We start from the raw sequence: 24,055 nt of genomic DNA, 5'->3' as shown, positions 1-24,055 counted from the left end.
CAAAACCCACAATGTCAATGAAACGTTCTGCACTGACAAAGACGCCTACGAAGGTTTGAACTTTGTGTTTAAACAAGAGAGAAATGTGAGAAAATGTTAACGCCTGTGTGAGAAAAGTGTATAAAGTGTGTGGTGAGGGGTTTTACAGCAAAAAACATAAAAAATAAAGCTGATTCTTCACGGATTTTGCTTATTGTGGGTTATTTTTAGAACGTAACCCCCTGCGATAAACGAGGGACCACTGCATAGTTTTATATACACTTTAATGTCATATGTGCGTACTTGCAGTAAAGTATTTTTGGGGTTTTCACTTAAAAACTTGTGAGTGCTGGTGCCTCTTGGAGCCATTAAGTCATATCCCAAACCCTTGAGGGCTGTTTAAATTTCACCTCAGCTTTTACTTTGGTATTGCATCAGAATTTTCAGAGTTGTACATAAAAAGTCAAGTGCTCACAGTCTGAAGTTGTTGTTCTGTGACTGCACCCTAATCTAATTTCATGTGTTTGTGTGTGTGTTTCTCCCACCCGCCCCCCTCCTCGCACCCGCTCACTGTGCAGTCTGACGTGCTGGAGTGCTTCTTAAGGTAAGAGTCACATTTTCTCTTTTACATCTCTATTACTTTCTTCCTCTGATTTTCCACCCAGAAAACACAGCGTGGAGTCGGCACTTGGCACAGAAAGTGTATCACGAAACAATCTGCGTCCTCGGAGTTTGTTTGGCTGAGGCTTGTGCGCGTGCGAACACAATGCCAGTGTGTTAGGATAACAAAGAGACACTTTTGGTGACACTCCCACTGCACGGAGGTACAGGCAGAGTTAGCTCATATCAAACCTCCATTACTGTTGGAATTTATGAGCACAAATGTAGCTGCGCGGAAGCACGAGCCGTAAAACAGGTTTCGGCCACACTCGACACATAACCTCGTGTTGTTTTAAAAGCAGGGCCTCGGTTATTTTTATTTTCGCACTACAAGTTACTTTGATCAGCAGCGAGACTCTACGAAATATCACACATTGCAAAGGCTACGACTTAATCATAGCAGCAGTGGAAGAAGAACCGTATTTTCTGGACTATAAATTGGCCGGAGGAGTGACTTATACTCAATTTATACGTGAAATATATGTTTTTTTCTTCATCATTATGCATTCTTTGGCTGGTGCGACTTATACTCTGGAAAATAAAGTACTCTCTATTGTTAGTAAAAATATAGATACTAGAGCAGAAAAAAATACGTGAGTAAAAGTAAAAGTATCGGTAGCACTTTAGGTATTTACAGTGGTAGTTAGCAGATACTTCACTGGTAATTACAGTGGTAATTCCTGTGGTACTTTTGATGGTACTTTTGCCGGTAATTATACTGATACTTACCGGTGCTTTGGCTGGTACTTATACAGTATAACTAATAGGTGGTACTTTGTGATACTGTGGTACTCATAGTGGTACAAGAAGTGGTACTTACACTAATAGTTATTTGTACTAGTACTTATAGTAATATGTCGTATTAAGTGAATGGTTAATAACAGTATTAGTTACAGTGGTATATACTGAGGGGTGTAGTGATGTGGTTTAGTGGTGGTGTTACTGCAGTTAGAAAAAAGATTTAGTACACAATATTAAAGAATATGCTATCAGTATACATATGATATGATACGTACTCTCAAGTAAACGGGGCGACAGTGGCTCAGTGGTCAGAGTGTTGGTCCCCCAAGATCGGAGGATCGAGTCCGGCTCAGACCAAGTTCTGTCGTTGTGTCCTTAGGCAAGGTGAATGATAGGTGGTGGTCGGAGGGGCTGATGGCGCAGATTGGCAGCCTCGCTTCTGTCTGCCCCAGGGCAGCTATGGCTACAATAGTAGCTTACCATCACCAAGTGTGGAAATGAATGAATAATGACTATAGTGTAGCGCTTTGAGAGGCTTTGACAAAGCGCATTACAAGTGTAAGACATTATTATTATTATTAAAATATCACGGCAAGTACCACAGTAACTACCACAGTAATTACCAGTCAAGTATCTACTTAAGTAACACTGTAAGTCCCTAGTAAGTACCACCATAAGTCCTAGTAAGTACCATCATAAGTCCCTAGTACGTCCGTAGTAAGTCTCACTGTACGTCCCTAGTAAGTACTACCTTAAGTTCCTAATAAGTCCCTACTAAGTACCATCATAAATCCCTCGTAAATCCCTAGTAAGTACCAAACCCTATTTTAAAGTGCTACATGGGAAATCTACTGAAGTAAAAGTATTAGAGCACCTGCTTAACAATTTATTTAAAGTAAAAGTATTTCACGCAGATTTTCAGTTTTAATATCTATTAAATCTTCACATTTTTATAAATATTGTGCTGTATTTGTTCAACAGTAATAATTTTATGAATCATTTTTTTCCCTAGCTGTTTTTATTTGTATATTTTTGTTTGCTCAAATTATGAAGTTGATAAAAATAAACCCCTCAGACATTTCAGCAGGTCTCAGACAATAATAATAAAAAAAAATTGTTTTACTCAGTCCTGGTTAAAGACGTAGCGTAGCAGAAAGTACAGATACTGCTCGCAAATGTACTAAGTAAAACATCCACTTAAAATGTACTCAGGTAAAGTACAGATACTACAATACTTCACTACTTCTACTTCGTTACGTTCCACCACTGGCATAATCTTTTTCAGGCAATTGAGATCCCAAAAATCTATTCTTTACGAGTGTGTAATGCAAAGACAACGTCACATCTACTATCGCCGTGGTTATAGTGATGATAATAATACAAGAATACTTCATACTGTTTGGTGTGTACTTTGTAAACGTCCATGGAGACTCATTTTCAAGGAAGCTACAGGTAATTTAGCAAAAAAAACTGGGGTCAAAGGCCAGAGTATCTTTTGTTTCTATCCTGTGTAAGTGTTTTGTGTCGGGATAGAAGGGTTTTGTCAAAATCTGTACCATAGTTAAATCCATATGTGTACAGAAGTTGAATTATTTACATAAATCACACTAATCCACAGACGCAAAAATACGCTTCACTTTTCACGTTTTTTTCACCCGCGTGTTTGTCCTCCAGCTTCCACACATTAATACTGTTGTTGTTGTTGTTGTGTCCTTGGGCAAGGCACTTAGCCCGTCTTGCTCCGTGTCTGTGTACTCTGGTGTGTGTGTGTGTGTGTGTGTGTGAATGGGTCGATACACTGAACATACACACACAGCACACGTTCATAAGTTAGTTTCTCTTTTTCAGATACATCTCTCCTTTTATCCTATTGAAGCACTGAGAGTTATTGTAATACAGAGCAAAGAATATATTGACTGACTTTGGTCCACTTTGTATCTGAAGTGTTGCCAAAATTCTGAAGAAGTAAAAAAAAAAAAAAAAAAAAAATCAGTCAGGTTGAAGTGGATGGTTGTGAGGTGGAGAGGTGGAGAGGTGGAGAGGTGGAGAGGTGTGTGTGGAGAACATGATCATTGTGGCTATCTCTGCCTCTCTCTCTCTCTTTTTCTCTAGGTGTGTGTCTGTTTCTCTCTCTCTCTGTCTGTGTGTGCGTTTCACTCTCTCCTTCTCTCTTTCTCTCTCTCTCTACCACTCTCTCTCCTCCTCTCGCTTCCTCTCTTTGTTTCTGTCCCTTTCTCTTTGTATCTTTGTCTCACTCTCTTCTCGTCTGCTTGTGTCCAGTGCAGGCGTCTTTCTCTGTCTCTCTTTCTTTCTCTCTCTCTCTCTGTCTCCCTCCCTCTCTCCCTCTCTCTTCTTGTCTGCTTGTGTCCAGTGCAGGCGTCTGTCTTTCTTTCTCTCTCTCTCTCTCTCTCTCTCTGTCTCCCTCCCTGTCTCTCTCCCTTCCTCCCTCCCTCTCTGCTTGTGTCCATTGCAGGCTTCTCTCTTTCTCTCTCTCCCTCTTTCTCTCTCTCCCTTCCTCCCTCCCTCTCTGCTTGTGTCCATTGCGGGTGTCTCTGTATGTGTGTCTCTCTTTCTCTCGCTCCCTCCCTCTCTCTCTCCCTCCCTCTCTGCTTGTGTCCGTTACGGGCATCTCTCCCTCTTTCTCTCTCTCCCTCCGGCCCTCTCTCTCTCTCCCTCTCTGCTTTGTCCAGTGCAGGCGTCTTTCTCTGTCTCTCTTTCTTTCTCTATCTCTGTCTCCCTCCCTCTTCTTGTCTGCTTGTGTCCAGTGCAGGCGTCTCTCTTTCTTTCTCTCCCTCCCTCCCTCCCTCCCTCTCCGCTCGTGTCCATTGCAGGCTTCTCTCTCTCTTTCTCTCCCTCTCCCTCTCTCCCTCCCTCCCTCCCTCCCTCTCCGTCGTGTCCATTGCAGGCTTCTCTCTCTCCCTCCCTCCCTCCCTCCCTCTCCGTCGTGTCCGTTGCGGGGCGTCCGGTTGCCAGTGTTTTGAGTGGGCTCTGTTGGGACGGCGTGTAGAGCCTCATTAGTGGCGGAGGTTTGGCTGAAGCGCTGCTACTGGAGACGCTCTCAGGGGCGCTAAGTCATATGTTAGTCGACTGCTGCCCCATCTGCCACGTTTGGCCCCGACTCCCATCAGCCACTTTTGTTTAGCGTTTGAGTGTGCAGCCATTGCCCTGTTGTCCAAACGCATCCACTCTAGTCATTTAATTACCCAGAGTGCCAAGCTTTTGCTCTCTATGATGGCGCGCACAGCAAACCAAGACGCGTTACAGAGAAAAGTACTTTTATGTGTGTTTTTGTTGAATAAAACTGCATGTAAAGAGAGTTTATTACCACAGTTTACATCAAAGTAGCTCAGTTGGTAGAGCGTTTGTCCACTGATCTGAAGGTTGTTGGTTCGAATCCCGCTCTCGACGTGAACATCATTGGTTGCGCGGTCAGATCCACAGGTCGACAGTGCGATTCCAGCTCCCACAGATGAACGCTGAATCATCAACGAATCATTTTTTTCCCTAGCTGTTTTTATTTGTATATTTTTGTTTGCTCAAATTATGAAGTTGATAAAAATAAACCCCTCAGACATTTCAGCAGGTCTCAGACATAAATAAATAAAAAAAAAAAAAAAGTTTTACTCAGTCCTGGTTAAAGACGTAGCGTAGCAGAAAGTACAGATACTGCTCGCAAATGTACTAAGTAAAACATCCACTTAAAATGTACTCAGGTAAAGTACAGATACTACAATACTTCACTACTTTTACTTCGTTACGTTCCACTGCTGACTCACACCACCTGGCATAATTGAGATCTCAAAAATCTGATCCACAGGTTGACAGTGCGACTCCAGCTCCCACAGATGAATGCTGCCATTGCGTCCTTGGGCAAGACACTTATCCCACCTCGTCGCTAGTGTCTACGTACACTGGTGTATGAATGTGTGTGTGAATGGGTGTGTGTGTCCTTGATTTCACGGTCTCGCTGGATTTTTTTAGTGCAATTTTACATGTTTTTTTTTTTTACAGCATATGATCGCGCATTGCGTTCTGCGTCCTGATTGGCTAAGGGACTGTAGACGCTAACTATCGCGGAAAAAGTTGGACTTCTGGACATGCTCAAGGAAGGTAGAAGTCACGCGATTGTAGGGCGCCGTTACGGAATAAATAAGTCTCCAGTTCATTACCTAAAGAAGGAGGATAACAGAACATAGCAAAAGACGAAGTTTTAATCTATTAACTGGACAAATCGTTGTAAGAGTGAAGACGTTTCGCCGCTTCTTCAGTTCTGAACTTGGATGAGCAGCGACACGTCTTCACTCTTACAACGATTTGTCCAATTGATAGAATAAAACTTCGTCTTTTGCCATGGATCAGACCTGGACGACTGAGGGTTTACGCAGACAGAACATAACATAAATAATGTAAGGACAGCAGCAATACATTTTAACATATATAGTGTATAAAGTGTGTGGTGAGGGGTTTTATAGCTTTAAAACATTTATAAAAATTGTAAAAAAATAAGGCTGACTACTATTGCGGGTTATTTTTAGAACAACTCTATATAAAAATGTCACCGTTTACTATTTAAAGCAGCACCTACTAAGCAAAATCGACTTTTCCGAGCTTTGAACCCTGTCGTTTCCTTCTCATTGACCCCGTTGAAGTTGTATTTAGAGTGATTCACGCATGTTTGAGTCATATTTATCCTCCCGTGTTCAAGACGTCACCGCTCCGCTCTTCCCCCGTTTTCATCTCTACTGGTACACATCCACCGCTCCGTGCTTTGTTCTCCAATTTTGTTTTCTTAATCAATGATACACGTAAGCTTCGCGCAGCCATTTTGCCACAAATAAAAAAAAAACAAAAACAAAAAAGTGCTGCATGCTATTGTGATGCGCAGCTATTCATCGTCAAGGCAAGTTTATTTGTATAGCACAATTGGTACACAAAGTAATTCAAAGTGCGCTACAGGATGAGAAAGAAACAAATCAAAACATAGATAATCAACATAAAAGTAACATTAAAAAGAGAGAGTACAGAATAAAAACCTCGCACAGAGAAGCAGAAACGTTTGGAAACTGGATTTAAACATTGTCAAAGACGAGGATCCAGGAGTTTTTATGAATTAAGTTGCTCTAGATCAATATATGGCACAATATCAATCAGTCAATCAATCAAACTTTATTTCTATAGCACCTTCCAACAGCCAAAGCCGACCAAAGTGCTGTACAACATTAAAAACACGATTAAAAACAATAAACATACAAATCAACAGAGCACATTACACCAGTAAAATAAAGAAAGAGTCACAGGGCTAAGTGTTAAAAGCCGTTCTAAATAAATAAGATTGAAGTTTGGCTTTAAACAGAGGCAGGTCAGAGATGGAACGTAACTCTATGGGCAACGAGTTCCAGAGTTTGGACCTGCCACTGCAAAAGAACGATCGCCCCACTGTTTGCACCGGGACCAGGGGACCTCCAGCAGATCCAGTAGATCGTAGAGCTCTGCTGGGTCGGTGAGAGGTCAAAATGTCACACAGATAAAACAAATATCACAATTTTAAAATGAATTCTGAACTGGACAGGGAGCCAGTGCAAAGACAGGACAGGGGGGATGTGGTCATGTGACTGTTAGTGAGCAGGCGAGCGGTGAAGACCAGCTTGGTTTATCCCCACATAGAGAGCGTTACAATAGTCTACGCAGGAACTAACAAAGGCGTGGATGGCTTTCTCCAGGTCACCACGGCTCAAGAAAGGTTTGACTTTGGCCAGGAGGCGGAGCTGAAAAAAGCTTGCTCTGACCACAGTATCTATTTGTTTGTCAAATTTTAGACCGCTGTCCGATTTCACCCCCACGTTTTTGACAACATGATTAAAACGGGGGCCCAGAGCAGAGCAATATGGTTTCTTTAATCATTTACACTTGTATTGGGAGAACTGATGAAATGAAACACAACTGAACTCTGAACTTAAGTCTAATCTCATCAAATAAAATCTTACTCCATCGTGTATTCATTTGACTTTAAAGAGAAGTATATTGACAGAATTAGCAATCATGTAAATTAATTATATGTGGGCTAACATCCAAAACACATTAGCATAAATACATAAAAATCCAACAGCAAAATGCCTTTGAATAAATAAAACCCATGCATAAAGTACAGTATACGAGCATAAGGACAGCAGGTGGACACACTCGTCCTCTGTGAATCAGACGCTGCCACATTCAGGTCGTCCCGGCTTGTATCCGTCTCCGTCTCACCGTCCGGCTGCACTCCACGCCACATGTGACGAAAACCTGCCACTCTCTACGGGTATTTACACTCCAGATGAACTACAGAGCGTCATCTCAATCTAAAATATCACCAAACAAACCTACAAACCACAGCTTTCTCATGATAAGAGAGGTTTTAATTTACAGCTGTAGAAACGGTAGAAAAGATTCACCGTGTTCAATGGATGGTTTTTGAAATTGAGGTGTTTTGGCTGAGATCCGTTCATTTTCAATTTGGAGGAACTGGACTGAGGAGTTAGAATTTACACTGCCCTGAGCGATACTTTAGTTCTGCCTAAAGGGGAAGTTATGGCCTGAAACTGAGTCGTCTGCGGATGTTGTATTGGAATAAATGTGGATGGTATGAAATTCAGAATATTGTGATCACAGACTGTTTATATAAATGGACGTAGCTAACCTGATCATGACGCTCTTCCAGCTCCATCCACACAGGCTCCACTTCACCTTCTATTGAAAAACTGTGGCCCCTTTCTGTAACTCAGGAGTCTCAAACTCGTGGCCCGGGGTCCAATTTCGGCTGCGCGAGACGATATTTTGTGGCCCGCAGGACAATATCATGTTGCGTGTAGAAGGTTCCGGCAAATGTGTGGATGTGTCACTCCCGCTGTGTTCTCCCGTCACAAAAGATTCAACAAATAACGATGTATATCCATAAAATCTACAAGAATTAGCATATTTCCTCATGTATGTTGAAAACAGCGATGACGTTTGGGAAGATTTTAACAAAGTTTTTTTTGTGGAATACCTGATGCAACCCAGCTTCCTGTGGCCCCCGGATAATTTCAGTTTGAGGCCCCTGCTGTAACTGCTGCTGTCAGACTTGTTCTTTGGTCTTAAATGTTCATGTTAACCCGCTCTACTTGATCCTGGGGGTTTTATTTCACTGTTGTTTCCGTAAATTAAGATATGAACGTTAATAGCAACCTCCTTTCCCCGAGGTTGCTCCCGCTAGCGTTAGCAACACATATGATTGACAGTGTTGCTAAAAGCCCGCTCCCTACTAAACCAGCGGTGTGGGCGGGAAGGGGCGTTACCTTCAACAATCTCGCTTCGGATTGGCTGTTCGGTTGCTATGATACTCGCAGTCTGAATTCAAAATGTCAAGGCTTAAATGCTAGCCTTGATGAGCGTCATTTTATTGTCTGATTGTCCCATCCCTAATATTGTTATCCCTAAATTTGTCTAAGGCGTTGTTACTTATAAAAGCACTGACACAACTCTCAAACTGCCTCGATAGACTGACACGTTATGCCATTAAATCTATATCCACCTTATTCTGGAAGTTGCCGTGGGCGCTGTCATCGTTATTCGAGTTGTATTATTTTGCATGGGGCTGCCGATCTTAACTGCAAAAAAAAAAAAAAAAAGAAAGTTATATAGGGACTACAAAGGTGTTTTAAAGCCTCCCACAGAATCGGTGCATATTTTAGCGACAAAACTTCTCCAAATTCTGCATTTAAATGAACGGGATTCCCCCTTAAACTGAAGCGCTACCGCAGAGAAAGCGCAGTTTGGAGCATTTAGACGGAAAAAAAAAAAAAGCACGCGGGGAAGAATAAGGTCAAAAGCATACTCTCATACCAAGTCGACACATGTGGACAGGTATCAGCGTGGCGATGACCTCTTTGTGAATCGCTGCTTCGGTTAATGCGCGTTCATCTTGCGTAATGTGTTGTGTCGGGGGATAAAACTCGGGCTTTCGTGGCTTTAATAGCAGCGCTCAGTGGGAGAAAGGTTAATTATCACATCCTGTTACAGACAGACAGGACACCTCCCTCTGTCAGATGCTCACAGCGACTCCACACCAGCACGCAGCCACAGCCCCTCAAACAACGTGCGCGTGTGGAAGACGTAATCCAGCTGCTTGCCCCAATTTACCTTATACTTTACATCAGGAGTGTCCAAACTATGAAAATTACAGCCCTCAGACCGAGTTTTGTTGTTGAGCTTCTTGCTGAATTGGCCCAAATGCTGATAGGGAGAACTTTTTTACAGCAAATTTAAGTATCTCCACCCCTTTAACCTCAACAACATCTTAGTGCACTGCGATAAAACTTATTAAAGATGCAGTGGCTCCATCAAAACTGTGTAAAAGACGTCCATCTGAACAAGCGTCTGTGGCCCTCCGCTTGGAATACGTTTCAAAAATGTGGCCCTTGGTGTAAAACATCTGGACACCCCTGCTTTATATATATATATTTTGTTCTGGAATTGAAACCACACAATCATTTATCAAGTTGAACCATAGACTGTATATATAAACGGACATAGCTAACCTGCTAGCCGCCGTGTTCCAAACAGGAAGTGAGTATGAACGCGCGCTTCCGGCTCCATCGACTCCTGTTCACTTCGGAAAACTGTTGCTCAGGCTCATCATTTTGGTCTTAAAATGTTCGTATTAACCCGCTCTACATGATCCTGTTACTTTTATTTCGCTATTGTGTCTGTAAATTAAGATATCGACATTAATAACAGATCAACAACAAATCAGGCGCCTTCTTTCCTCGAGGTCGCTCCCTGTTAAACCAGCGGTGCAGGTGGGAAGTGGCGTTACCTTCAACAGCCTCGCTCTTTGGCTCTTTGGTTGCTACGATACTCACGGTCGGTATTCCTAATATGAAACTCTGCTCTAAATTGGCCGCTACAACTGCTCTAGCCTCGACGAGCTTCATTTGACTGAAGCTGAACGCTGTGGGTGACATCACACTCACTTAGTCCACTCTTTTATACACTCGTAAACGTAAAAAGTGCAGCAGACGTGTCCAAACAACGACTTCAGAGGGTGAATATACAGGGTTTGGGTGTCGGACGTGCGAATAAAACAAAATGCAACTCGGGGTACGTGTTTGATGAGGAAACATTATAACATACATCAGAAAATAGCGTAATATGAGCCTTTTACGGTTAGGATCAGTCGCAGAAATTGAATGTAATGTCCCCAAAGAACATGGAAACCCTCATAAAGGAGCTAAGCATGACACTGACGCATACAACAGATTTGTATATTTATTGATTTGTCTAATTGTTTTGTCCTGACTAACATCGATTTTACAGAGCGTGTGGTATTGTTCTTGACAGTTAAGAAGGTGGTTTTCTCTCTTACTTTGTCCCATAATTTCAGAAAGTACCAGAAAAATACGTTAGCGTGACTTAAATAATCTATAATTGTCTTGTCCGTGTTAATCCCTCCGTCGTCCAGGTCCAGATTTGAACGTGACCTTGAACTTAGAACCGCAGATTCCTCAAAGACAGCACCAGATGTGACAGAAAAGATTGTGAATACGAGTCCGTAGCTCCATTTACCAGAAGACTGTCTTTCACGCAGCGGCAGGGGTGTTCTCACATCTCCTCAAAAGCCGGCTTCAATTGGACTCTAAATGACAGATGAGTGGACAAAGGTGTGAAATGGTGATTGGTATTGCAAAGGCGTCCAACAATTTAGAGCAAAACATCTGACACCTCAAAAGAAACGACGAAATGTTTTTCTCTTTGGAAAAAAAAACCATCACTCCAAACCACAAAGCCTTTTTAATATCTCTGCTAGTGAGTTGGCTTCATTCACCCATCCACCCTCTTCTTCATGTCTCTACTACTCCTCCCACTTTCTCTATCCTCATTGCTTTTGCCGGTCTAGACAGATCCGGCAGCAGGTGCCGTATAGCTGCGAAAATAGGGTGAGAAGAAGAAGAAGAGGCTAGGAGGGAGGGAGCAACGGGAGGAAAGGAGCCGAGGGGATAGGTAAGGCCGGGTGAGAACGCGCAGAGATTAATAGATCAAGCTCTGAGTGGGATATGATGAAAGTTTGGAGGCCCGGAGAGGGGAGGAGGCGAGGGAAAGGAGGGATGGGTCAGGCTGAGCTCGGAAGGAAAGTAGGAGGAAAAAAAGGAGGGAAGGTGATGTAGTGAGGAGAGGTGAGGGAGCTGACAGGTGTAGGTGAGAGAACAAAGCTATTTTAACATAGAAGAGAGCAGGTACCTAATTACGAGCCAGCGTGTAAGCAGAAACGAGGGCAGATTCAGAATAAACCAGTTCTCAACGTATCAGCCTTTATTTTTCTTTATTTAACTCAATGGAAGTGGTGATTTATGACTATGACTACGTCTAATTAATACTTAGGCCTATTAAATACACTGGACGGGATTATTGGAGACATCGTGTGCTGTGCTTCATGCTTGTTGTATCTTTCAGAGTTGGGTCTTGGACAAAAAAAGTTGTTTCCTCATACTGATTGATCACAATTTTCAAATACATTTTACTTTATCTTATTCTAAACAAAGAGAACTCATTTTCAATATGAATTTCATGAACGTACACAAGACTAACGACAAAAGATTTAGCAGGTAATCTGAGAAGAATCAGCGGATAACAAGTATTCACCTTATTCCAGAAGTTGCCGTGAGCGCCGCCATCGTCATTCGGGTTGTATTATTTTGTACGAAGCTTCGATCTTGACAGTAGATGTTCGAAAAAGCCGTTTCAAAGCTTCCCAGAGAATCGGTGCAGTGTTGACTTCTGCTGGACACTGGACATACCAAAAGACAAAGATTAAATCTGTCAACTGGACAAATCGTAGAACTGAAGAAGCGGCGAAATGTCTTCACTCCTGCGACGATTTGTCCAGTTGATAGATTTAAACTTTGTCTTTTGCTTTGGATTAGACCTGCACGACTGAAGGATTACACAGACATAAACGCTGAACATTTGACACAAACTAAAGCGCAAAAACTTTTCCCAAATCCTCCGTTGAAAGGAATGGGGTTTCTACTTACCCGGAAGTGCTGCTACAAAAGGAAGTGCGGTTTAGTTGCATCTTATACCCCATACCCCATACCCTACACCACGATGGCAGTGGTCACGAGTGAGAATTCCCATAGAAACTAACTGCGTCACTGTAATCAACAAACTTTATGGGCGTTTCAGAGATTGTGGATTATTATTGCGGATGTACACATAAATAAACCAGATTTACAAAGCTCCAGATTCACGGTAGAAGTGGATTTCTGCAGCAAAACGAGCTAGCAGCTAATCAACCGTACATTAATTAAGCTGTGAATGTATTTTTACATTGCTATTGTATTTTTATTTGAATTATTTTGAATGATTCTACCACTGTCTCATAACGATTCCATAACTGTACGTTTGTGTATTGTCATTAGCGTTATAGTCTATTAATCAGGCTGAGCGAGAGAGAGAGGGGGGAGTTTGAAGAGAAACGATCCCAAATTCTTTTCGCTAAACACTTTAATTTGCTTAATGTTAATGGACTGCTCAGAAATGTCAATTGTAGAAAATAAAACCCCCAAACTAAAGTTAAATTTAGCTGATTTAGCTGCTAACAGGCGAGACCGCATCGTGTTCATCGTCGCCAGTGTTTTCATCAATTTCACTGGATCAATATCAGTAAATGTTATAGGTTCAGGGATTTATAATAAAGTCTATTTTCACAAACATCTCCAGGGACTTTTTTTTTGATGATATAAGAAGGTGAAAAGTAAACCAGATGTCCAGATATTGCAGAGTTATGGCCAAATCTACACGATCTATACTCTTAAAACTAATCGGATTAGCTTTAAGATAAATCTGTGTCGGCGATTTCATTTAAAGACACAAAAAAAACCTTCCAAAAGCCACTCGTTATCACAAATTCACCACTGCCAATATGGTGTCTCTATGACATTGGTCACGAGGGACAGGAGCTTTAAAAGAAACCAAACGTAGCGGCGCGTCGGACTATAACTCTCGCTCAGGACGGTATAAATCCTCGCTTCTCGGTGCATTTAAATGGCAGTTGAAACGTCCCAATTTCAAAAACCATTGTCCGGTTAAAACCCTTGAAACTTTGTCTACTTTTAATCAGCGTTGCAACAAAAATAGTCAAATTTCTTCCTGAACTCCAAACAGCGTCCCTTCAGTGACAGAGGGTTATGACAGAGACTTATGATTAAAAAGACTCAATCATCAACCAGCTTTGATTAAAATTCTATTAATTGCACGGCGCTAATTGGGTCTAGCAAGTTTTATGTTTTAATTTCTGTCCCTGTCTAATGAGTATGGTCGTCTGTAACATCTCAGCCAGCGTTAGCGTTGCAACGGACTCTGCTGGCGGTGGGTCAAGGTCGGTAAAAGTAGCTGAAAAACGCTCCTACCCTGTTTGACCTCAGTTATAAATGGAAACAACAACAAAAGTACTCGTCTTCTTCTACTTTTTTAGTTTGATGGCTTTAGTTTGGTTCTACAGAGACAAGTTCAGCCAGCTAACTTTTCAAAGTAAGCCCTCAGCCGCGTTAGCATTTGCACGTTAGCATCGTTTACGCCGCAGCACCGAAATTTGACTTTTGTAGCGTAGTGGAAACTTCGGTATTTAGTGTGTGGACATGTTTGATTGTATAGCACTTGGCCTGTTATTTTAAAGAAGAAAGAAGTTCAAGTTTACTGGGGAGACAGTTGGGCTGAGTTTACACAAAGGCCAGAGTAAATTTTGATTTGACTTTTACTGAACAGTGAGCACTAAGGGGTGGAGGAAAGGTCTAGAAACCGCTTTAGCTTTGGAACATCACCAGCTCTTCAGTTTCAGAAAACCAAATATTAGTCCATGGTCTGGGAAACCATCAGAGGAACACAGGGTCCTTCAGCTTTCTGAGTTTAAGGTTGTACATAAAGCTGTATTATGTACCTTTTGGCAGAGGGTTCGCTACCTCCTTGTGTCCATGGAGATGTTATTACACAGTATGGTTTTAAAAGTGGATGACGTTATCAGGCCATGTTACCAGTCAAATCTGTGCCCACTCGGTTAGAATATATATTTTTAGCAATGAAAACAATCGTAGTGAAATAAATCCCATATATAGTATTTTCTGGACTATACGTTGCTCCGGAGTATAAGTCACACCAGCAAAAAATTGGGTAATAATGAAGAAAAAAACATATATAAGTATCATAAATAAGAATGTATGTACTCGTAAAGTTGTGACAATTTAAAAGATGTAATAAAACTAAAAATAAGCAATTTTTCTTAGCAATGGAGCTCTCTAGACTCTCCAGATTCTCGCAGTTTGGGAGAATTTTTTTTCATATTAGAACTTAAGCAAATGAGGGACGCTTTTCTTGTTATTTGTAAGTATTGTTGAGTACCATATTTTCTGGACTATAAGTCGCTCCAGAGTATAAGTCGCACCAGCCAAAAAATGATAATAATGAAGGAAAAAACATATATAAGTCGCATTTTTGGGGAAATTTATTTTACAAAATCTGAGACCAAGAACAGACGTTTTATCTTTAAAGGGAAATTATAATAATAACAATAAAATAAAGAACAACAGGCTGAATAGCAGTACAGCACGCTAACGTAACACATAGACAACAAACTGGTATGTTTACGTAAGATATTAATAGTTAATCAGATACGCTACGCTAACGTAACATATGCAGCTTGTCGACAAACATGAGAGACACGAGAGTTCTTTTCACTGATGTTTACTGTTTAATCGGATACGCTACGCTAACGTAACATATGCCGACTTGTTCACAAACACAAGAAACACAAGAGTTCTTTTCACTGATGTTTACTGTGGTCTTACTTCTTCTTCACAGCTCACACCGTAGAACGAGCAAACGCGTAAAATATAACATAAGCTTTGGCTCATTTCGCATTTACACACAAAACTGCACATGAACGATTGGAAAATATACATACAACTTTGACCTGTGAGTAAACAAACCGGTGAACCCAGAACTTTATATTTTACTTCTTAAATGTTTCTTAAATAGTGCTCTGTCGGGTAAGACTTCACATTAGCGTAAAAGGCGGAACTGGAAAACAGGAAGTCGTTTTCTTGACCTTTAACTAGACTTATGATAAACTAAACATTTACAATATTGTTCCAAATGAAAAATGATCTTTATGGTCTTATAAACAAAGGAGAAATTAAATATGAAATGTATAAGAGAAAACGAGTCAAGTACATTTTCTTACAGGTATTACAAGCACACCAGCGCCCTCTAGTGGTCAAACAAGTGAGCTGTAACATGTATAATCAACTACATAACAACAACAAACTGAACACGTGTCTGGTTTGTTAATGTAAGATATTAACAGTTAATCAGATAAACTAAAGCAGAAAAAACAAGCAACAAGTTTACTCTGGATCTCACTCCAAATCATTAAATCCATTGAATTCTTCATCTTCGGTGTCGCTTCTGAACAAATCCACCTGCTCTGGAAGTAGATGACGCATATAAGTCGCACTCCTGGACAAACTATGAAAAAAATGTGGCTTATAGTCCAGAAAATACAGTAGATATGTTTAATGTAATACTGTAGAAAACTATAAACAGCATCTTCAACAAGACAAGCAGGTGGCGGACACTTCACCACAAACGCTACGCACTGCACCTTTAATTTGGGGATTTTTTTTTGCATGATAATTAAAACAGTAACAGCATTGATGGATAGCAGCGGCTCACATTGTACCTTGTGATATTCCGCTGCTGTCCTGTCTGTGTTTTGTTGCCCAAATGCCTAAATTAGGTCTTAAAAGTGTGTGTATGTCTGCGCCAGTACCACTCACAGATTGCATTACAAACACTAAACAGACCCCAGTGTCTCCACCGCTGATCCATCCTTCATGTCTGTGCATTAATAAGTCTTGCATCACCTTTTTTGACTTATCCGAGGGAGAATATCAGTCTCAAAACTTCAACTTTCCCTTGTCTTAATACTCTGTGGCCCTAACAGACAGACACAGACAGATGTCAACTGGGCATGAGACGATACTGAAATTTGACGTCACGATTATCACAGACAAAATGAATGATTATTTGACGATAATGATTAGAGTTGATGACAAGTTAAAGATGTGCTGGATATGGATAGTTATCATTTTAATACAAAAACAACAAGACATTGGCGTTTGTGTCTGTATATGTTAAATGCGCGATGTATTTTTTATTTGTTTTTACTTTGAGCCAGATTTTACGTGTTCTTTGTAAAGATTGAGCTGTGTAGCAATGTCCGATCTGGCCTGATCTCGGAAGCTAAGCAGAGCGAAGCCTGGGTAGTACTTGAACGAGAGACAACTGTCCTTAGGCAAGACACTTCGCCCACCGTGCCTAGTATGAGTGTGTGTGTTGTGTGTGTATTGGTGGTGATCAGAGGGACCAATGGCGCAGATAGACGGACTTATTTATGTCAGTTTACCCAAGAACAGTGATGATTGTTGTGTGTCTTGACAGATTCTATATAAATCCATTACATTAGCATTATATGTACCATATTTTCTGGACTATAAGTTGCACTTTTTTCATAGTTTGTCCGGGGGTGCTACTTATACGTGAAATTATTCAAATATATAATTTCACATCTTTGTTATTGTCACAGTGAGAATCGCACAAGGGCACTTTAGACTTGTGTACCAGTATCTACTCCTCCTGTACCACTGAAATTTTAACACTTTAACACTACGGTAATTTAAAAGACATCGGAGAAAGACAGAACAAAAACGCCCCTAAAAGAAAACCGTATTCTGCTGAGTCTGATGACAGCCACGTCGAAGAGGAGGTGGTGCTTCATCTACCCCCGGAGCAGGTGGAGTTGTTCAGAAGCAACACAGAGGATGAAGAATTCTGTGGATTTACTGATTTGGAGTGAGATCCAGAGTAAACTCGTTGCTTGTTTTTTTAACACTTTATTTATCTGATTAACTGTTAATATCTTACGTTAACAAACCAGACACGTGTTCAGTTCTGTCTGTGCTTCATGGAGCTGAATAAATATAAATGTGTTGCGTTAGCGTGATGTACTCATATTCAGCCTGTTGTTCCACATTTTATTATTATTATTATAACTTGACTTTAAAGATAAAATGTCTGTTTTTGTTCTCGGATTTTGTAAAATAAATTTCCCCCCAAAAATGCGACTTATCGTCCAGTGTGACTTATATATGTTTTTTCTTCATTATTATGCATTTATTTGGCCAGAGCGACGTATATTCCAGAAAATACAGTAATCAACAATACTTAAAAATAACAAGAAAAGTGTCACTCATTTGCTTAAGTTCTAGTAGAAAAAAAATGCTCCAAAACTACTAGAGTCTAGAGCGTCTGGAGAGCTCCACGGGAAGAGAAAAGTTGCTTATTTTTAGTTTTATTACATCTTTTAAAGTGTCACAGCTTTATGAGTACTGTATAAAACAATTACACAGTTCAGATAAATAAACACACAACCCGGCCATGTGAAGATAGCGTGATGTATGAACGCCAAGACAGATGACTGCAGAGGGTGTAAATAGTGCTGTTGCGTTTACGGGGGGAGAGCGGCCGCCGGAGCATAGGTGTGTAATAAGGCCATAGCTCATTGGCTGCATAGATGGGTGTGTGTGTGTGTATGTGCATGTGTATGAGAGGAACAGTGTGCGTGCGTGTGTGTGTGTGTACTCCTCGTGCATCTGTGGACTGGAATGGGAACAGGCTCCGTCCTATTAGCAACTACTTCTCACTAGATGACTTATGCACCTCGTTTGTTACCACGTGGATGACAGCAGGTGCACGGCAAGAGCATACAAACGCACACACACGCACACACACATACACAAGAGCTGGAGTGACAGGAATCAGCTCCTTCTTCCTGATTTGAAGGCAGAATGGTTTGGTACACTCACTGCAAAGCTGTCGTATAATTTTGTCATTTAATTCTCGCTAATTTGTGAGTAGAGGAATAGTAAAGTAGGGGATTCATTCATCTAATATTGATATTTTCTTTGCATATTTGTGGAAATCAGCTGTTTTTATGTACATTTTTTTGTCTATCCATATATTTTATTAGGCACGAATTATATGTGAGATTAAATTCTGCTTCTGTATTGTTAATCTTACTCCACTTACTCCGGTAAAGCAGGGATTTCTTCAGCCAGGTAATGTCTGCACTGTGCACACTGCCCTCTGCTGGCCTTACGACTTCATGTCAGGGGTCTGCAACCTCCTGTACCTCTAGAGACACTTGTTGCTAAACGAATAAACTGTATTAAATCCTCATTCTACTGATTATTTTTATGTAATAGCCCCATACAGCGAATAAAACGGGACACTTTTAGATTGTTGTTTTGTTTATTTTGGGTACTTCATGCACTTTCTGACCAGTAAAAGCTATAAGTACTAAACATTAAATCCATCGTGTATTATGGGAAATGACAAGAACATCACATTCAAAACGATTATCTCAAAAAACTCCAGTTCTTCCTTTAATGACCTTAAGAACTCAGAAGTCCAACAGGCTAAAGAACCACTTATGGCTCTAAATTCTTGATGATACAGTTGCATAACACTGCAATGATTTAAAATTTACAAAAAAAAAAAACACTCAAAGTTTGAGAGCGGCTGATGAGATGTCCTCATAACTTTTTTGACATAAAGTTATGAGGACATCCCATCAGCCGCTCTCGAACTTTTCCTACCGAGTTTAAGTGATTTGGCTTTTTCAGTACTACGTCTAAATGAGGAATGCAAATCTAGACTGACATCGATGTGTGTTTTTTATCCGTCACGTCTCAAACTCAGTTAAACGTAATTGCGCAATCAGATCCAATGACGACAAGGACTTCACTGGTCACCTATGATTTACAAACTAATTTCTCTCACCTCAGATTAGCAGAGTTGAGTTCTTCGCCCATTGGTTCTACAAAAATCCGCCATGTTTTTCAGCCTCTTGTGATATTTTTCTCCTTCATTTTTATCTAATCTGTCAATCACGCCCATTTAAAAACGAGGAGATTCCCCGGTGACCAAACTCACGTCTTCGTAAACTATTGAAGAAGTGTTTATTCTGGACCCCAGGCAAAAAAAACTCAAGCTAAACCAGGTCTGAAACAGGATTACATCATTGCCGCAGCAGTTCTAACCAAGAACTTTCCCAAAGGAGATCCAAACTGCGAATTAAGCAGCCGCTAAATTAAAGAAACATTACGAACCACCGTGTACCGCACTTTGAGAACCACTGTGTTTTATCCCGCGTTGTAGTTCAGACCTTCGTAAACAAGAACTCATCTTTCTGGAGTCTGGGAGCTGAGCATCTCGCGTTAACAACCTGGTGCGATTCGGGTGCATGTCTGAACACTGCATAATCAATGGCTCCGGGGACTTTTGTAATTGGAAGATATTTAACTAAATCCCTTGCTATCTCGCACGGTTATACAATTTTGGACCACTCCACCATATTTCCCCGCGAAAGCCTTCCCTATCATTTAAAAACGTTCTCAAAATCACTCCATTATGCCATGAATGAAATATTAAAACCGCTTTGATGGCCGTGATGGAAACAATTTCGTTAAAGAGAGATTGCAGGAAAGCAGTCAATTTGGTTTTGTTTTGCAGGGAATGAGGGGAAAATGCTTCGGAACGAGTGCGTGATCTGGAGCATAAACACACACACACACACGCACATAAACACACACACACACACACACACTCACTGTTAAAACATCTTTTCAATTGCACCTTGTCCTTTAAAGAGAAAGTTCATTTGGGCTATTGTAATTTACCGTCTCCACTGTGACATTTTCTCACTATGATGAAGACTGACCTCATCCCACTTGGGTCCAAACAAACTCAAGGACTAACGCGTCGCGGACAAAAAAAAAGAATATACCGCCAATGTATCCTGACCATTTTAATTACATTTATGCATATTTTTCCCTGTGAAGAATTTGGGGCAGCTGTATCAGTGAGAGGTTGGGCGGAAGACTGAGAAAAATGGGTCACTTTGGCACAGAGGCTTCGACGAGGAAAAACCCAGACATTCCGTGGCTGTGGCTGTTCTTTCTCCAACATTCCCAAGCTCGCTCTTACTCGCGCATATTCCGGTATCGCTCCTCCGACCTTGTCACATGGAAGAAACGAGCAGGTGTGACGGCGTGGAAGTCTCTCCCACCTGTCACCTCTGCCTATTTATCCGGTTCAAATTAACGCTCGCCTCGGAGATGAAAATGTCAGGTGTTTTCTCACTTCTTACTTCTCCTATAGCAAGAAAACCGATGCGCGTCAAAGATATAAAGACGTTAGCTTGCGAGACTTTGCGAAGAGACGATTTTCTATTAAAACAGCCAGAAATATCATATTCGCCTCGTTTGGGAGGTTGCCGTGGGCGCCGCCATCGTCGTTGAGGCTGTTGATCTTGACAGGAAAAAAGGTCTATACGGACTACAAAGCTGTTTTAAAGAAAAAGAAGAATCGGTGTTTTGTTGACTTGTTGGTCACGTGAACATAGAATACTTTGCACAAATCAGCCTACTTTTCTCAAATTCTCCACTGAAATGAATGGGATTCTTGTGTCACCTCCAAAGGTTTAGCATGTTTAGGTGTAGAGATAAAAGTGTGCGTTGCAGAATAAGGTCAATACTATATCGGAGTTTACTTAATTATTCCTGAATCTGGGCTTGAGACCTTTACACCACCACTGGCTCAGAACATTTAATTATAACTCAAATAATCGATTATGTTCATAAAAGTCTTTTGCATTGCCTTCCACATTTTGATCTTGGTTTTTACTCATGTTATAATGTTGTTACCTCTTCAAAAACAGACCTGGAGTTGTGTTTTGTTTCATTCACACATGTTTGAGTCACACTTTATTATCAGTCTGTCTGCGTCTCCAAAGCTCAAAATGCTCTGTTCCACCTTGTGATGTGATCAAGTGGTAGTTTTCATCTTAACAGCTACTTTTTACATTTTGTTCAATCAAGGTTAGAAGTTCCAGGGCTGAAATGATCCAAATGATTCTAGAAATGAAGGTGTGTGGAGTTTAAAAACACAGGGGAGCACTTCCTGTATCACCACATGATGACATCACAAGGTGGAACAGAGTGTTTTCAGTTTGAGAGAACTCCTAAATATGCAGGGTTTGTGTGTTAAACATGTGTGAATGAAACAAAACACAACTCCAGGTCTGTTTGTGATGAGGTTTTGTTTTGTACTAGACAAGAAAAAAGTAGACAGGAACAGGGTTGTTTTTTTTTTTTGAGTGACTCTATCCAACAGGACCAAACCAGGAGTATGACTACACCAGACCTGAACCAGGACTACACCAGGACTACACCAGGACTACACCAGGACTACACCAGACCTAAACCGGGACTGAACCAGGACTACACCAGGACTACACCGGGACTACACAAGGACTACACCAGTACTACACCAGACCTGAACTGGGACTACACCGGGACTACACCAGGACTACACCAGACCTAAACCGGGACTACACCAGGACTACACCAGACCTAAACTGGGACTGAACTGGGACTGAACTGGGACTACACCAGGACTACACCAGACCTAAACCGGGACTACACCGGCTCTACACCAGGACTACACCAGGAATACACTGGACCTGAACTGGGACTAAACCGGGACTACACCAGGACTACACCAGGACTACACCAGACCTGAACTGGCACCAAACCAGGACTACACCTGGACTACACCAGGACTACACCAGGACTACACAAGGACTACACCAGACCTAAACCGGGACTACACCAGGACTACACCAGGACTACACCAGGTCTGGATTCTAAACAATCAGTATCAAAACCAGGTCAAAACCAGAACTAGTCTAGGACAAAATCGGGACTAAACATGACAAACCCGGGACAAACCTGGGAAGAAATCATGACGAAACTAGAACTACACCAGGACTAAATCAAGACTAAACCATAACTACACCAGACCTAAACCAGGACTAAACTGGGACTACACCAGGACTAAACCAGGGCTATACCAGGACTACACCAGGACTACACCATGACTACACCATGACTACATCAGACCTAAACCAGGATTAAACCGGGACTACACCAGGACTAAACCAGGACTAAACCAGGACTACACCAGGACTACACCAGGACTACACCAGGACTACACCAGGACTAAACCAGGACTACATCAGGACTAAACCAGGACTAAACCAGGACTACACCAGATCCAAACAGTTAGACTCAGTTCAACAAAATGCAGAAATGTTCTTTTTATTTTTCTCTCACAGCAGAAAAACATTGTGCTAAAGCCTTGATCACTTCAGCTTCTGCGCAGGAATGGCCTGTTCTTTGTTAGTGCTTCAGAGCTGATGTGTGAGCAGATGGAGCTGCCCAGTGTTCCTCCACTTTACAAGCTCTTATCTCTTATTTGCCCTTCCTCATTTGATATAATTCCCTCCATCCTCTCGTCTCCTCATTTCTCCTCACTCCCCTCTGCGCTCCACACACTTTTGGTTTTATTGTACTTCCTCGGCTCACTCCGTCTCCTCGTGGCCCGCAGCATTGTAGTGTCTAATATGTCTTTAAAAGTAGGACACCGCGGAGTCATTTGTTGCACCTACTCAAATGATAATTCACAATTGTCGCCGTATATATTGTGACTACAGGGCCGCCCCCAGCGCAAAAGCACATTACTATAGGCATTACAGTGATTTTCTGTTGGAGTTTCATTGTCAAGAGGAACTGAAAAACATAAATGTAGATAACTGATGAAAGAAACATTTAACATTTAACATTTAACTTTTTTTCTTCATGCCACTATTGTAAACCACAGAATAGGTCAAGGTCAAGTTTATTCATGAAGCACATTTGAAAAAGCATCATTAGCAGTAGACATAGACCTATATATCTGTTGGCCGATATTTGCCCTTTTTAGCAAATGAGATATCGGCGTTAAGTCTCCAGCACAGACCGATATTTTGTTTAAGTCGACCAGCTGCCTGAAGAATACACACAAAGGTTTATTATTTTATTTTTTTAATTTTAATTTTAATTTACATCTGACCAGTAAGACATGCCCTTACATCATATATTTAATACAACATAATTTTCAGGAGTAAACGAGAGATTTACAGTCATATCATTATTGTATTATTAAAGCAAGGATGAAATATACACTACTGAAAATAAATGCATAAATGAATTAAATAAATAATAATAATATCAATAACAGCACCAATAAATAAATAAATACAATATATAATAATAATAATAATAATAATAATAATAATAATAATAAAAAAAAAATATTTAAAACCCAGAAATAAATAAATAAATGTACAGGTAAAATCCGTCTGTGTTCCCTTCATTGAGAGGTATTTGTAGTCAAAATGGAGTCCAGGTCTCTAAAAATTGCTGTGTGGTTCTCTTTGTGTATCAAATTTTTTCCAATTTCAAAAAATTCATAACATCTCTTGTCCATCTGGTGAAAGTAGGTGGAGATTGTTGTCTCCAATTAAGTAGAATGACTCTGAAGTGAAATAATAATAATGAATGAGTGAAGTAAAATACATAACAATGATACGGAGCAATCAATGGGCGCAATCCCAAATATAGCACTTAAAGGGTTAGGGCAAACGACCTTGCCAAAAATCTTT

This window comes from Periophthalmus magnuspinnatus, chromosome 1, assembly GCF_009829125.3.
Source record: "Periophthalmus magnuspinnatus isolate fPerMag1 chromosome 1, fPerMag1.2.pri, whole genome shotgun sequence".
NCBI classification, from domain to species: Eukaryota; Metazoa; Chordata; class Actinopteri; order Gobiiformes; family Gobiidae; genus Periophthalmus; species Periophthalmus magnuspinnatus.
This window is presented reverse-complemented; position numbering follows the sequence as displayed.